This window comes from Gracilinanus agilis, chromosome 4 (assembly GCF_016433145.1).
Source record: "Gracilinanus agilis isolate LMUSP501 chromosome 4, AgileGrace, whole genome shotgun sequence".
Classification (NCBI taxonomy): Eukaryota; Metazoa; Chordata; class Mammalia; order Didelphimorphia; family Didelphidae; genus Gracilinanus; species Gracilinanus agilis.
In genome coordinates, this window is record NC_058133.1 from 53,663,523 (window position 1) to 53,674,990 (window position 11,468).

At 42.0% G+C, this 11,468-nt stretch overlaps 5 non-coding genes across 5 annotated transcripts; 4 read left to right on the forward strand and 1 right to left on the reverse strand.

The window, feature by feature from the left end:
• The first annotated feature begins 1,546 nt into the window (after window positions 1–1,546).
• On the forward strand, window positions 1,547–1,618 carry TRNAE-UUC. The gene has a single exon. It is a non-coding gene; the product is annotated as a tRNA-Glu (tRNA).
• A 2,409-nt stretch (window positions 1,619–4,027) lies between these two features.
• On the reverse strand, window positions 4,028–4,098 carry TRNAG-GCC. Its single transcript has one exon. It is a non-coding gene; the product is annotated as a tRNA-Gly (tRNA).
• A 561-nt stretch (window positions 4,099–4,659) lies between these two features.
• Window positions 4,660–4,731, forward strand: TRNAD-GUC. Its single transcript has one exon. It is a non-coding gene; the product is annotated as a tRNA-Asp (tRNA).
• A 987-nt stretch (window positions 4,732–5,718) lies between these two features.
• On the forward strand, window positions 5,719–5,790 carry TRNAG-UCC. Its single transcript has one exon. It is a non-coding gene; the product is annotated as a tRNA-Gly (tRNA).
• Window positions 5,791–11,288: 5,498 nt separating this feature from the next.
• TRNAE-CUC lies at window positions 11,289–11,360 on the forward strand. The gene has a single exon. It is a non-coding gene; the product is annotated as a tRNA-Glu (tRNA).
• The last annotated feature ends 108 nt before the right edge of the window (window positions 11,361–11,468 follow it).

Here is an 11,468-nt window from a genome sequence, read left to right on the forward strand (position 1 = left end):
CCAGCCCAAAGCCCTCTCAGCAACAAGAAGTCCAAGAGAGAGAGAGAGACCTAGTAACACCTGGTGCTCAATTTTATCCATTCCTCATGTTCCAGAACACAGTCTCTTGCAATTCCACAGCATTCACACTTCTCTTTGCAAAATCCTCTTTTGCCTGTCTGCAACCCATTTCTTTTCTTCCCTTAATATAGGGTACACTATAAGTCCTTGGCCCACAAATAGCTCATAGAAGTGCTTTAGGTAGTTACTATCATCATTAAAAAAATAAGTTTTCTCTCCCTTCAGGGATTTCTTGTACAGCACTAACATTTTTTGATCTGATCCAGAATGCTTGCCAACAGGAGGAATGATCTGATAAAAATGATGAGGAAATTAGGGAGCTACTAAATGAAAAACTCTACAGGATTTGCCAACAGGATAACTCATCCTTCTCTGAAAAGGCAGTATTTAAAAAGCAAAGTGCAAATGAAGGTTAGAAAGACACAGGATTCTTAGCTCAGTAAGTATTTCACAGAGAAAACATATTCAAGTCTATTCTTTGTACAATTCAAACCGGTGTCTTATTAACCCTCTCCCACTTTCCAGTCCATCTTCTTGAATTCCTCTGAGTTTTTCCACCCTCTCAGAGAGTGAATCAATACAGTCTATATACAAAACAAACACAATCCATTGAATCCAGTCCTTCAGCAAAGGGTTCTTGATGTACTTACAATAATTTGACTAGAAACTGGTTCTTTAGGATTAAATTATAAAGCTAATACTTATGTATAGGATTAGAAAATTGCACAAAATTTGTGGCCATAAAGAATACAGATGCCTGGTTTACCTAACCAACTAAGTAGCAATTGATGCAATTAATTGCAATTAATATTCAATTAATAAGAGCATTTTGAGCTGACTGGCATTTTCTACTTTTATCTTGATATCTGAAATCACACAGATAAGGTCACAATGTTATCCAATCTTTCACTCCCAGCTCTATATGCCAAAGAGATCAAAGAGAGAGAAAAATTACCCCAATGCACAAAAAGGTAGCTAGACTAGTAAGGTGTGAAATCAAGAAAAATTCCACCCAAGAAATCATTGGCATCATAATCATCTACAAAGTGAGAGAAATAGGTATTGCTATTATGCCCGTTTTATGAATGAGGAAACTGACACAGAGAGAGGTTGAGAACTTGCCCAGGGTCACAACGTTGTCTAAGGTCAAATTTGAACTCAGTTCTTTCTGACTCCTGGCCCAGCACTTTTTTTATTCACTGCCATCTAGACTGAAGGGTAAGAAGATCTGGTCGGAACTATTGTGTAGGTGCTTAGCTCTGTCCAGGTAAGGCCATCGAAGCATTTAGGGGAACAGCCTACTAGCGTAAGAGAAAGTGGCAGCTGGGAGTTGGAGGAAGTACCAGCGGATCTGAGAGGGAAAGTGAATGGATATGGTGTTGGTTTTGGCAGGGAGGCCTTGTAACTAGTAGAGCCAGGGAGGAAAAGAAAGTTATCCAATAATTTGCAGGTGACAGTGTAGATAGGAAGCAGGAGAAAAAGAGAGTCCCTGGTGGTCTAGTGGCTAGGATTCGGCGCTTTCACCGCCGCGGCCCGGGTTCGATTCCCGGTCAGGGAAGGTTCTTTTATAGATATAAACGACCATCATCCCCCTTTACTCTCCCTTTCTCTATTCCTCCCTTTCCACAAACACCTCCCTAGTTCCCAAGGGCAAAAATAAATCCTGATTGATTAGTCCTTCCCAAAACTTGGTTTCTCTCTTCTGGGGCTACTGCGTGGGCGAAAGGCAAAAAGGATAGGATTAACTTTGGTCTAATCTATGAGGGGGACTGACACTGAGGCACCAGGAGGTAAGAAAGAGGGGAGAAGTGTGCAAGTCACCCTATTCAGAGAAAGAAAAAACGGGTGTCCAGCCACCTTCTGGGAAAATAACTTCCTCAGGGAAAGGGTTGAAATTAAGGGGATCTCTGCGGAGGCAAGAGACAAGATAAACCGAGGATCCACCAGGAAATGAGTGTATTAGTGCTTTGTGGACTTCTGGGGGCTGTGACACAAGACTTAAGCCTTTGGAGGTCTTTATGGACAGAGAATATTTCAAACCCAGTCGAAAATGCAAGGAGTTGAGCGGAGATGGGGGAGGGGTGCCGCGGAAAAAGAAAAATCCAGAGACTGAGACATAGCGAACAAGAATTATGTAAGACTGTGAGTAAGGAAAAAAGTCTAAGCAGGACACAAAATGGAAAAGCACTGGGGCGTTAGTGGAAAATCAGGCCTCAAGAAAGAGTGGAGAAGATGAGCTGGTTCAGGAGAATCCATGTGCTCTGCTATCTCTCCTTAGTCTAACTCCCACATTAACCTCCAGAAACTGATTTCTTAGAGCCCCAGTCTTCCTCATTCATCTTTACTCCCACCACCACCGACCTCCTTTCCTCTTTCTCTTTCTCCTCTGTCTCCTTTTCCTCCAACCTCTGCTAACTTTTGCTCTGACCCTTCCCAATCCTGGCTTCCTCCTTCCCCTTCACCTCCTACTTCTCTCACATATTCTTCTCACTTTGAAAACAATCATATGGAAACTAGAGGCCTACAGAACAACAAAGGATGGCTGGGGATAGAGTAAGAGGAGATCGAGTCAGACAGCAGAAGTAAGCAAGGAGAAAAGGACCTTCCAGGTTTGTGAAGCTCGAAAAGCTTTCAACCCGTTCCTTGTTAATAGAATGATAAATATTTTCTTTTTTGTTTATTTCTTTTTTATTTCTTTAGAATATTTTTCCATGGTTACATGATTCGTGTTCTTTCCCTCCTCTCCTCCCTCCCACTTCCAAATCCCACCAGCAATTCCACTGGGTTTTAAATGTATCATTGTTTAAAATTGATTTCCATATTATTACTATTTGCAATAGAGTGAAATGTTGGATATTTTCTGCGACTTCTTCCCTTCTCACCCACTGTCACTCCGGAGACCCTGGGGTTCCATTATCCTACCAGGATACTCCACATATATTTACACACCACTTCACCACTTACCCCTATTCTTCCAACCTCCACCTTCCGAAAAGGCATATTTAAACAAAGGCTTTTTGGCCGGTACCCAGTAGAGTGATTGGCCTCCTAAAATTCTCCACTGGCAGACCCACCCCTGACTGACCCTAAACAGGCAGGTCCCTCTCTTACCCAATAGAGGATATGAGATGGGTAAAAAATAAGAATTCAAATATTCTAGAAGGGAGATGAGAATCTACCCAGAAATGAATTCCAATACTAGACTGAGGATTCAGTATTTTATCCTAGAATCAATGGCTATTGTCCTTCTACTTGAAGAGGACTAAAATGAGATCACTATTTAGACTATGACCCATCAGATCAGTCAAAAGTCTCTACCACAGCAGGGGTATAAATAGACCCTATAAACATTTGGCTGGGCTCTATGCACAGGATAGCTTCTTGGAGCCACCAGTGCGAGCTGGGTTGTAGGAGAATAGCCCTGAACAAAAGGGATCCCAGAGATACTAGTCTTTCTTGAACATCCCACATAGTCCTGACAACAGGAAAGAAACATAACTTCTCTACCAACCAGCACCTCACTATCCACATGTGGATCCATTCTTTACTGGTTAGGTAAACCTGGTTGAAAGTAACTAACAGATCTCAAATCCCTCCCCTACCTGGCGGGAGAGGAGGCCCTACAGTTACCTGTGAAGACTTTCCCTAGCAAAAAAAAGAGTAAAGTGGTGCCCTCCCCCAAGCATCAGTATTATTCTCCTTCGATGGGAAATGGAAGGTGGAATCTGGAATCTGGATTTTCTTTTCTGGAATCTGGAAAACGGAGGTGGGGGCCGGGGACCAAAAAAGGTAGGATCCGAGTCAGAGGAAGTTAGAAAAGCCCCTGGAAGGAACTATCCTATACTGCTCAGAGAAGGCTTTTCCAAATCTCAAAGCAAAGTTCTCCTGATGTTACCGCAAGCCCGCAAAGGAGCCCAAGTAACAGTCATAGTGACTCTGGAGGGGAGTTATGCTAAAAACCCGAATTTGCATGGGCCGGGAATCGAACCCGGGCCTCCCGCGTGGCAGGCGAGAATTCTACCACTGAACCACCCATGCAAGACAAAGATGGTTCTCTCTGATTTCTCTGAACACATGGAGACTTCTGGTGAGCCAGAATCAAAGTTTTTAATTTAATTTTTAAATTTCCACTACCTTAGGATTCTAACCTAGAAAATTTTCCTTCTGCTTTGAACTTCCTCCCCAATCCTTCCCTTCAATTGTCTTTCCACTACTAGTTCTCCTCCTACTCTCCTACACTTCTTCCTCTGGAAAAGTCCAGAAAATAGTCTAAAACTGGTGTCTGAAGCTGTTTGGGGAGGAAGGGTCAAAGGAAACAGGGGGATAAGAAGCTAAAGACTAGGGCTCCTGAAATGGCTCCTGGGCTGAGTAAAGAGAGTGAAAGAGATTTGAGGGAGGCAACTGAAACAGGGAAGGAGAAAAGGGCCTTCTAGGTTTGTGAAGCTCAGAAGCTGTGAGACCTAAGATGCCCCAAAGGAGACACTGGGAGAGGGGTGCAGCACATACGTATATGCATGTGGACATACATATATATACCTGTACATGTATACATGTATGTATGTCCCTGGGATACAGAGATCCAGAAGACATCTGATACCTTCCTCGTTAGTATAGTGGTCAGTATCCCCGCCTGTCACGCGGGAGGCCGGGGTTCGATTCCCCGACGGGGAGGATCAGTTATTTTGCACGCAGCCCCAGCTCAGCTTCTCCAAGTGCAAAAGACGCCTTTGTAGCACTAGGAGGACAAGAGCCTAACTGAGATTTTCTGAAGGCTGCTTTGCTGGTGGTCTGGCCACCCCTAAGTACTAGACGCTCGTACTCATAGTAGCCCCGGACACCGGGTACTTTTCTTGCCGGGTCTCTTGGCTCCCACGGAGAAGGAAGCCCACGAAAGGGCCAGGACACTGTGCCAGACGTCCCAAGGCCAGGCTTGTTCCCGCTGGAGAGGAACCTGGGGCTGCCAAGACTCTAATTCTCCAAGCGCCCGATTCAGGTCGGGGCAGCCCAGCCCTTTGCTCCAAAGTGCCCACCCTACTGCCCAGGCTCGGACCACGCACTATCTCGAGGTGGTATGCAGCGTACCCAGAAACTCTGTCTTATTCACCGGCTAACATTCAACAATACAGTCAATCCTGCCAGAAAGTGGGAAGAAAACTCCGTGGCAGGAGTAAGGGGAAAGCCATGAGAGCGTTGGCAGGGACATAGAGGACAGCAGCAAGACGCGCGGGAGGCAAGAGCTAAGGCAACCCAACCCACACAGGGCACAGGCTGGTTCAGGCGTGGTTGTGGGCTTTGGTCCGGAACTCAGGAGAATCGTGTGTGCTCTGGGCCTCCGGCGGGTTTTTGGTTCATGAACCAACCCTCAAAGCTGGCAGGCTCAAGCTGGCCTGCTGGCATGATGCGTCAATGGTACAGCCGCATCACCAACCTTGGCACCGACTTTGACCTACTTCACAAGCCAGAAACTCTTCGGGAATGCTGAGGAGCTGGGAGATCCTTGAGAGAAGTGGCTGGACTTGGAGAGCAACAGGCTACGTTTCTGGCAGTCCAGGCTGAAAGCTGAGAACAAGGAGAGAAGCTGCAGAGAGGCCAAGAAGATCTCTGCAGTGGCCTAGACAACTGGTGGATGGAGCTAGCCAGTAAGTCTAAGAGATGTCTGCGTTGGTGGTATAGTGGTGAACATAGCTGCCTTCCAAGCAGTTGACCCGGGTTCGATTCCCGGCCAACGCAACGTTTTCTCACACAAAGCCACAAATGACTGTTGCCCTTAGTCTGCCCCCTGCCATATTACTGATGGGTGGGGGGATGGTCTCTGAACACGGATCTAAATCTGTCTTCTTTCATTCTCTAGATCTTTCCCCTTTTCCAGATGCACACTGCATCCGAAGTCCAATACTTCACTTCAACTGAGCAACAATGAAATGCCTACTCTGTACAATGTCTCTTAGGGGACTGCAACGTGGGAAAACAAACCGGAAAGAGCCCCTGCTGTATCCCTCAATGAATTTTCATTCAAGACCTGGCCAAGGATGGAAAAGAATGCATATTCACGAAATCAAGGGGTCTGGAATTTCATCCATCAGGACATTCCCTTCAAAGATGGAGATACAAGTTAAGTACAATTTAAGCCTGACCATCCTCTGACATTCCAATAAGATTTCCACAGAGCATAGCTGCATCCAGGTTATCTCTCACTTTTCCTGCCTGGATCCTAATCCTTTTTCGTTTTCAATGCACTTAGAGTAAAACAAACAAAACACAAATCCTTTATTTTCCCCTAGAATGTATATGCAAATCTCTCTTTACATACCCCACAGATATATGTAGAGAAGCTTGATAAATCCATTCTTTTGACTGTAATCAGTCTGTCAATCAGAAAAGATTTATTAAGTGCTTACTATGTGCTAGGCACTGTGCTAAGTGCAGAATCTACAAATAACGGCAAAAGACAATCCCTGATCCCAAATAGGCAATCGTCTAATGGGGAAGACATGAAAATTATGTACAAAAGAAATAAAGACAGGTGGTTCTACGGGTATAAGATGGAATATCTTACTCAGAGAAACAGCGAGGGGGTTAGTGTCCCTACATCTCAGGGTATGTGGAAGGAAGGAAGATACAAGAATCCTGGAAAGGGAACTAAATTTGAAGTTGACTCTTGGGTGAGTCATTGCTTACCAATTTCAGTAGGACCATGAGGATCAGAAAGTAAGCATGAGTCAGATAATACCAAAAAGTCTTTATTTGGCTAGTCAGGTAGAAGATACTCACTTGTGAAAACACAAGGTAAAATATTCCTTTAACAATCCCCAGGGACTTATGAGAAAGAATGATATCTGCATAGAGAAAAAGAACTGTGGGAGTAGAAACACAGAAGAATAACATCATATTATTTATCACTTGTTTATATGGATATATGATTTGGGGTTTTGGTTTTAAAATATTACTCTGTTATAAAAATGAATAATTTGTTTATAAGTATCCAGTGATAACACATGTATAATCCAGTGGAATTGCTTGTCAGCTCCATGGGGAGGGGAGGGAAGAAGGGAGGAGAAAATGAAGCACATCACCTTGGGAAAATATTTAAAAATAAATAAATATATCTTTAAAATATTACTTTAATACACTGATATTTGGCAGTATTCTGAAGCATTAGCAAGAATTGTTTTTTACATAGACCAATATTGCACACCTTATACTGTTGTGAGGAAGATTAGTTAGTAATTAAGTATTAGGGTGAACCTAGCAGGGAGGCTGGAGCATTCCAGGATGGAATGAAGGGGCAGGAAGTGTGTGTGCCCTAAGAGAGACTCCATTAGGGGTTGGCAAACTGTTGTTAGCCCTGGGAGATCTCAGAGCAAAGGACACCCTGCATCCTGATTACCCTGGGATCCTGAGTGGTGGTGGCTTTGCAGCAAGAGGATAAGACCTACAGAGAAGCACCAAGGGAAGAGGAGAAGTTTGGGATCTGGTGGACAGCATCTCAAGCACACCCTCTCTTCTTAGATACCCTGGACCACTTTGGCTTTTGACATCCTGAGATCACCTGTTGGATTACTGTGAGAAACCCCAAAGCCACCCTCAGCCCTTTAGCTGTGCTGATCAAATCTGGCTGGAACCAGGTTTGATGCAGCCCTCTCTGTGACTCCTGCAATGCTCCCTTGGCCCTGTCTGCTTAGGTCACTAAGATTAGTGTAGAGAAGTCCTCCCTTTGCCCCTGTGGTTTTACCCTTTAGGTTTTGAGTATAGAAATCCCTTTCCCACCTTTATTTTAGTTAGATATAATTAAGCCCTGTTAAAACCTTTTACCTTGCCTGTTGGATTCAAAGCCTCTGGCCTAGGGAGAGCTGAGTGACATTAAGACCAACTGCCATTCCTGTGTTACTCCAGTGAACTCTGGTCTCACTATCCTGGTCCAGTCTCTCTTACAACCCAGTGTGTGTACCCACAATCATTTAGATTTATTGAAACATCCCTGGTGTCTCCATTATCTTTTCCACAATACCAAGATAAGGTCAAAATAGGTATATGATTTAGATAGAAAGGATGATAACTGTAAGCAAATTAGAGGAGCATAGAATAGTTCACCTGTCAGGTTTATGGAAAAGGGAAGAATTTATGACCAAACAAGAAATATAAAACATGATGAAACATGAAATGAATAATTTTGATTATATTAAATTTAAGTTTTTGTACAAACAAAGCCAATGTAACCAAGATTAGAAAGGAAACTACAAAATGAGGGGAAATTTTTGCAGCAAATTTCTTTGATGAAGATTTCATTTCTCAACTACATAGAGAACTAAATCAAATTTATAAGAATATAAGTCATTCTCCAATTGACAAATGGTTAAAGGATATGAACAAGTAATTTTCAGATGAAGAAATCAAAGCTATCAATAATCATATAAAAATGTTCTGAATCACTCTTGATTAGAGAAATGCAAATCAAAACAACTCTAAAGTATTATCTCACACCTATCAGATTGACCAATATGACAGTAAAGGAAAATGATAAATGTTGAAGATGTGGCAAAATTGAGACACTAATGAATTGTTGGTGGTGTTGTGAGTTGATCCACCCATTCTGAAGGGCAATTTGGGACTATGCCTGGAAATTTGGAGAGGCTATAAAAACTGTTCCACCCCTTGATCCTATAATACTACTAATAGGTCTGTATCTCAAAGAGATTTTAAAAAGGGGATGGGGGAAGGACCTACTTATACAAGAATTTTTATAACAGTATGTTTATACTCTTTTTGTGGTGGCAAAGAATTGGAAATGGAAGGAATGTCAATCAATTTGGGAATGGATAAACAAATTGTGGACATGATGGTGATGGAAATATATTGTGCTATAAGAAATGATGATCAGAATAATTTCAGAAAAATAAAGATAGAAGGACTTACATGAACTGATAAGCAAAACTAGGAGGACATTGTATACAATAATGGTAATATTGTATGATAAAAGAATTAACTATTCTCAGCAATAATATAATAATAAAGGACAATTCTGAAGAACTTATGACAAAAAAATGCTATCCACCTCCAAAGAAAGAATTGTTGGAGTCAGAATTTAGATCAAAGCATACTATTTTTCACTTTAGTTTATTTGCATTTTTATTTTGGGGTTTTGGTTTAATATGAGTATTTGCTTATAACAATGATCAATTTGAAAGTATATTTTACATGATAACACATATATAACGGAAATCAAATTGCTTACAATTGAGAAAAGAAGGAGGGAGACAATTTGGATCTTATAATTCAGAATATGTATGCCAAAAAATTGTTATTACATGTAATTGGGAAAGTAACATAGTAAAAAAAATTTCAGAGAACAGTTTACATAATCATATGGAAGGTCATTTTAATATCAGGTGAATATCAGGAATGAGTGGATGCATTTTATTTCAGAAACATATTCCAGAACATGATACTCTGCCCCCTCAAGGGAAGAAGATGTGCACATTTTTCCATCTTATAAAATGTAAAATAATGAAAATTATTTCCATAACTATGATAACTTTTCCATAATCCTCCACTTGATAAAATTCCCTGGAAGTATTATATAAGACTAAAATATAGTTCTTTAGAGCCACTAGTGGGAAATGTAGGATAAAATGATAGTTTTGATCTCACTGATTTGTTTGATCCATTCCTTGGCCTCCTCCTAAAACCTTTGAGGGTTACAATTTTTAATTAGGCACAAGTGACTCGGGGATAAGAGATACATTAAGAGAAAAAGATTGTACAAAGAAGACTCTCTAGAAAGGCACCAAAAAATGCAAGGTAAAAAGAAGAAAAAGAAGAAATCTTGCTTTCTCCTCAACATGCATCCAAGTCAGGAGTCTTGGGAGTGTAATATCAATTTCTGATAAGAAAATGGAGAACAGGATGAGTGACAACCAACAGTTTAGAATTTGGAACTTACCCAGATGCCATGAGTCAAGGGGCAAAAGGCAATTGCTGCCAGCACTATAAAAAGGCAGGAGCTGAATCAAATGTTCTCTCAGTTATGAGAAGGGGACCCTGGGTGGTGGTAGGCCAATCAATCTGCTCAAGTTACCTGTATCCTGTTTTCATTGATTACCACGTCATCAAAGACTGAATAGAGCTGAAAGATGTATACCAACTATCTCATTATCAAGAAGAACATCATCAAACCCACACAGCCTGGTCAGGGCCAAGGGGCCTGGCTTGACCGGGGCCAAAGAGGAAAAGGTACCTCTCCAGCCAACAGATGCAACCAGATTATCAATTGATTGTCCAACTTAATCATCTATAGTTTAGCATAGATTCCCAACACCTTCTTCCTCAACCTTGATCCTTCCCCTGAGTTTATTATAATTATATTCTTAAAACTTATTTAGGCGAAGGCTATTATTATCCTAAAGATCAGTCTAATATTCTTGCATCTAAAGGGGAAAGAGAATACTTTAGCTAAGTCGAAGTCATCATATTGTCCAATTATTATCAACATCTATCCTCATCATTAGCATCTATTCATTAACTCAACCCCAAGACAAGTAACCAGAGAAACTGTGTGATTTAGTTCACAGCTTCTCACTTAGTCACTTAGTCCTGGGCACTGTAGGTGGGAACTGGTGCTCAACTGAGCTGCAAATATTTGTGGGACCTGGTGTTCACTACCTCAACCTTAGTGTTCACTTGGGCTTCCCATCCTTACTCAGTTTAGGTCCCTTATAGCATCTGAGGACCTTGGGCCATCTCTCTTATCAGGCCCAATCCAGAAGCATCATACCACCCATAACAGGAGGAGCTGTCTACTTCTGGGAAATGGTGGAAATTTTGGGTCAAAGACATCTGTCCTTAACCATTGGCCACAAATTGTTGGGTTTGATCTACTTAAATTGAGAGAAATGCACTCTGAATCAGCACCTCAGTATCCTTAATCGGGCTATTGTTTTTAGTTAATGATACTTGCTTCTAGGGTCCTAGTTTCTAAGACATTTCCAAAGATGTTGCTTCCAATAGATATGTTTTCCAGGTTCCAAACCATTTCGATGCCTCTTAAACGAGCTAGTAATGAGACTTAATATGATTTAGTAGGGCCTTAGAAAAACTTAATAGTTTTAGTCATCAAGTAATTATTTCAGAAGGGTCCGAACATGGGTTCAATGAAACCAGGAAAAGCTGAATAAATGAGGTTGCAGGTCAGTGTTGTGTTGAATGAGGAAGATGAGAAGTGTCCAGTATCTTCCCTGGTGGTCTAGTGGTTAGGATTCGGCGCTCTCACCGCCGCGGCCCGGGTTCGATTCCCGGTCAGGGAAAGTCGTTTTGCTGACCAGCATTCGCAGCCGTTTTCAGCAGCTCTGCTGTCCAGTCAGTCAAGTTCGAGAAGCCTTCTGGTTCAGTTCAGGCTGGATCCTGGGTCTCCA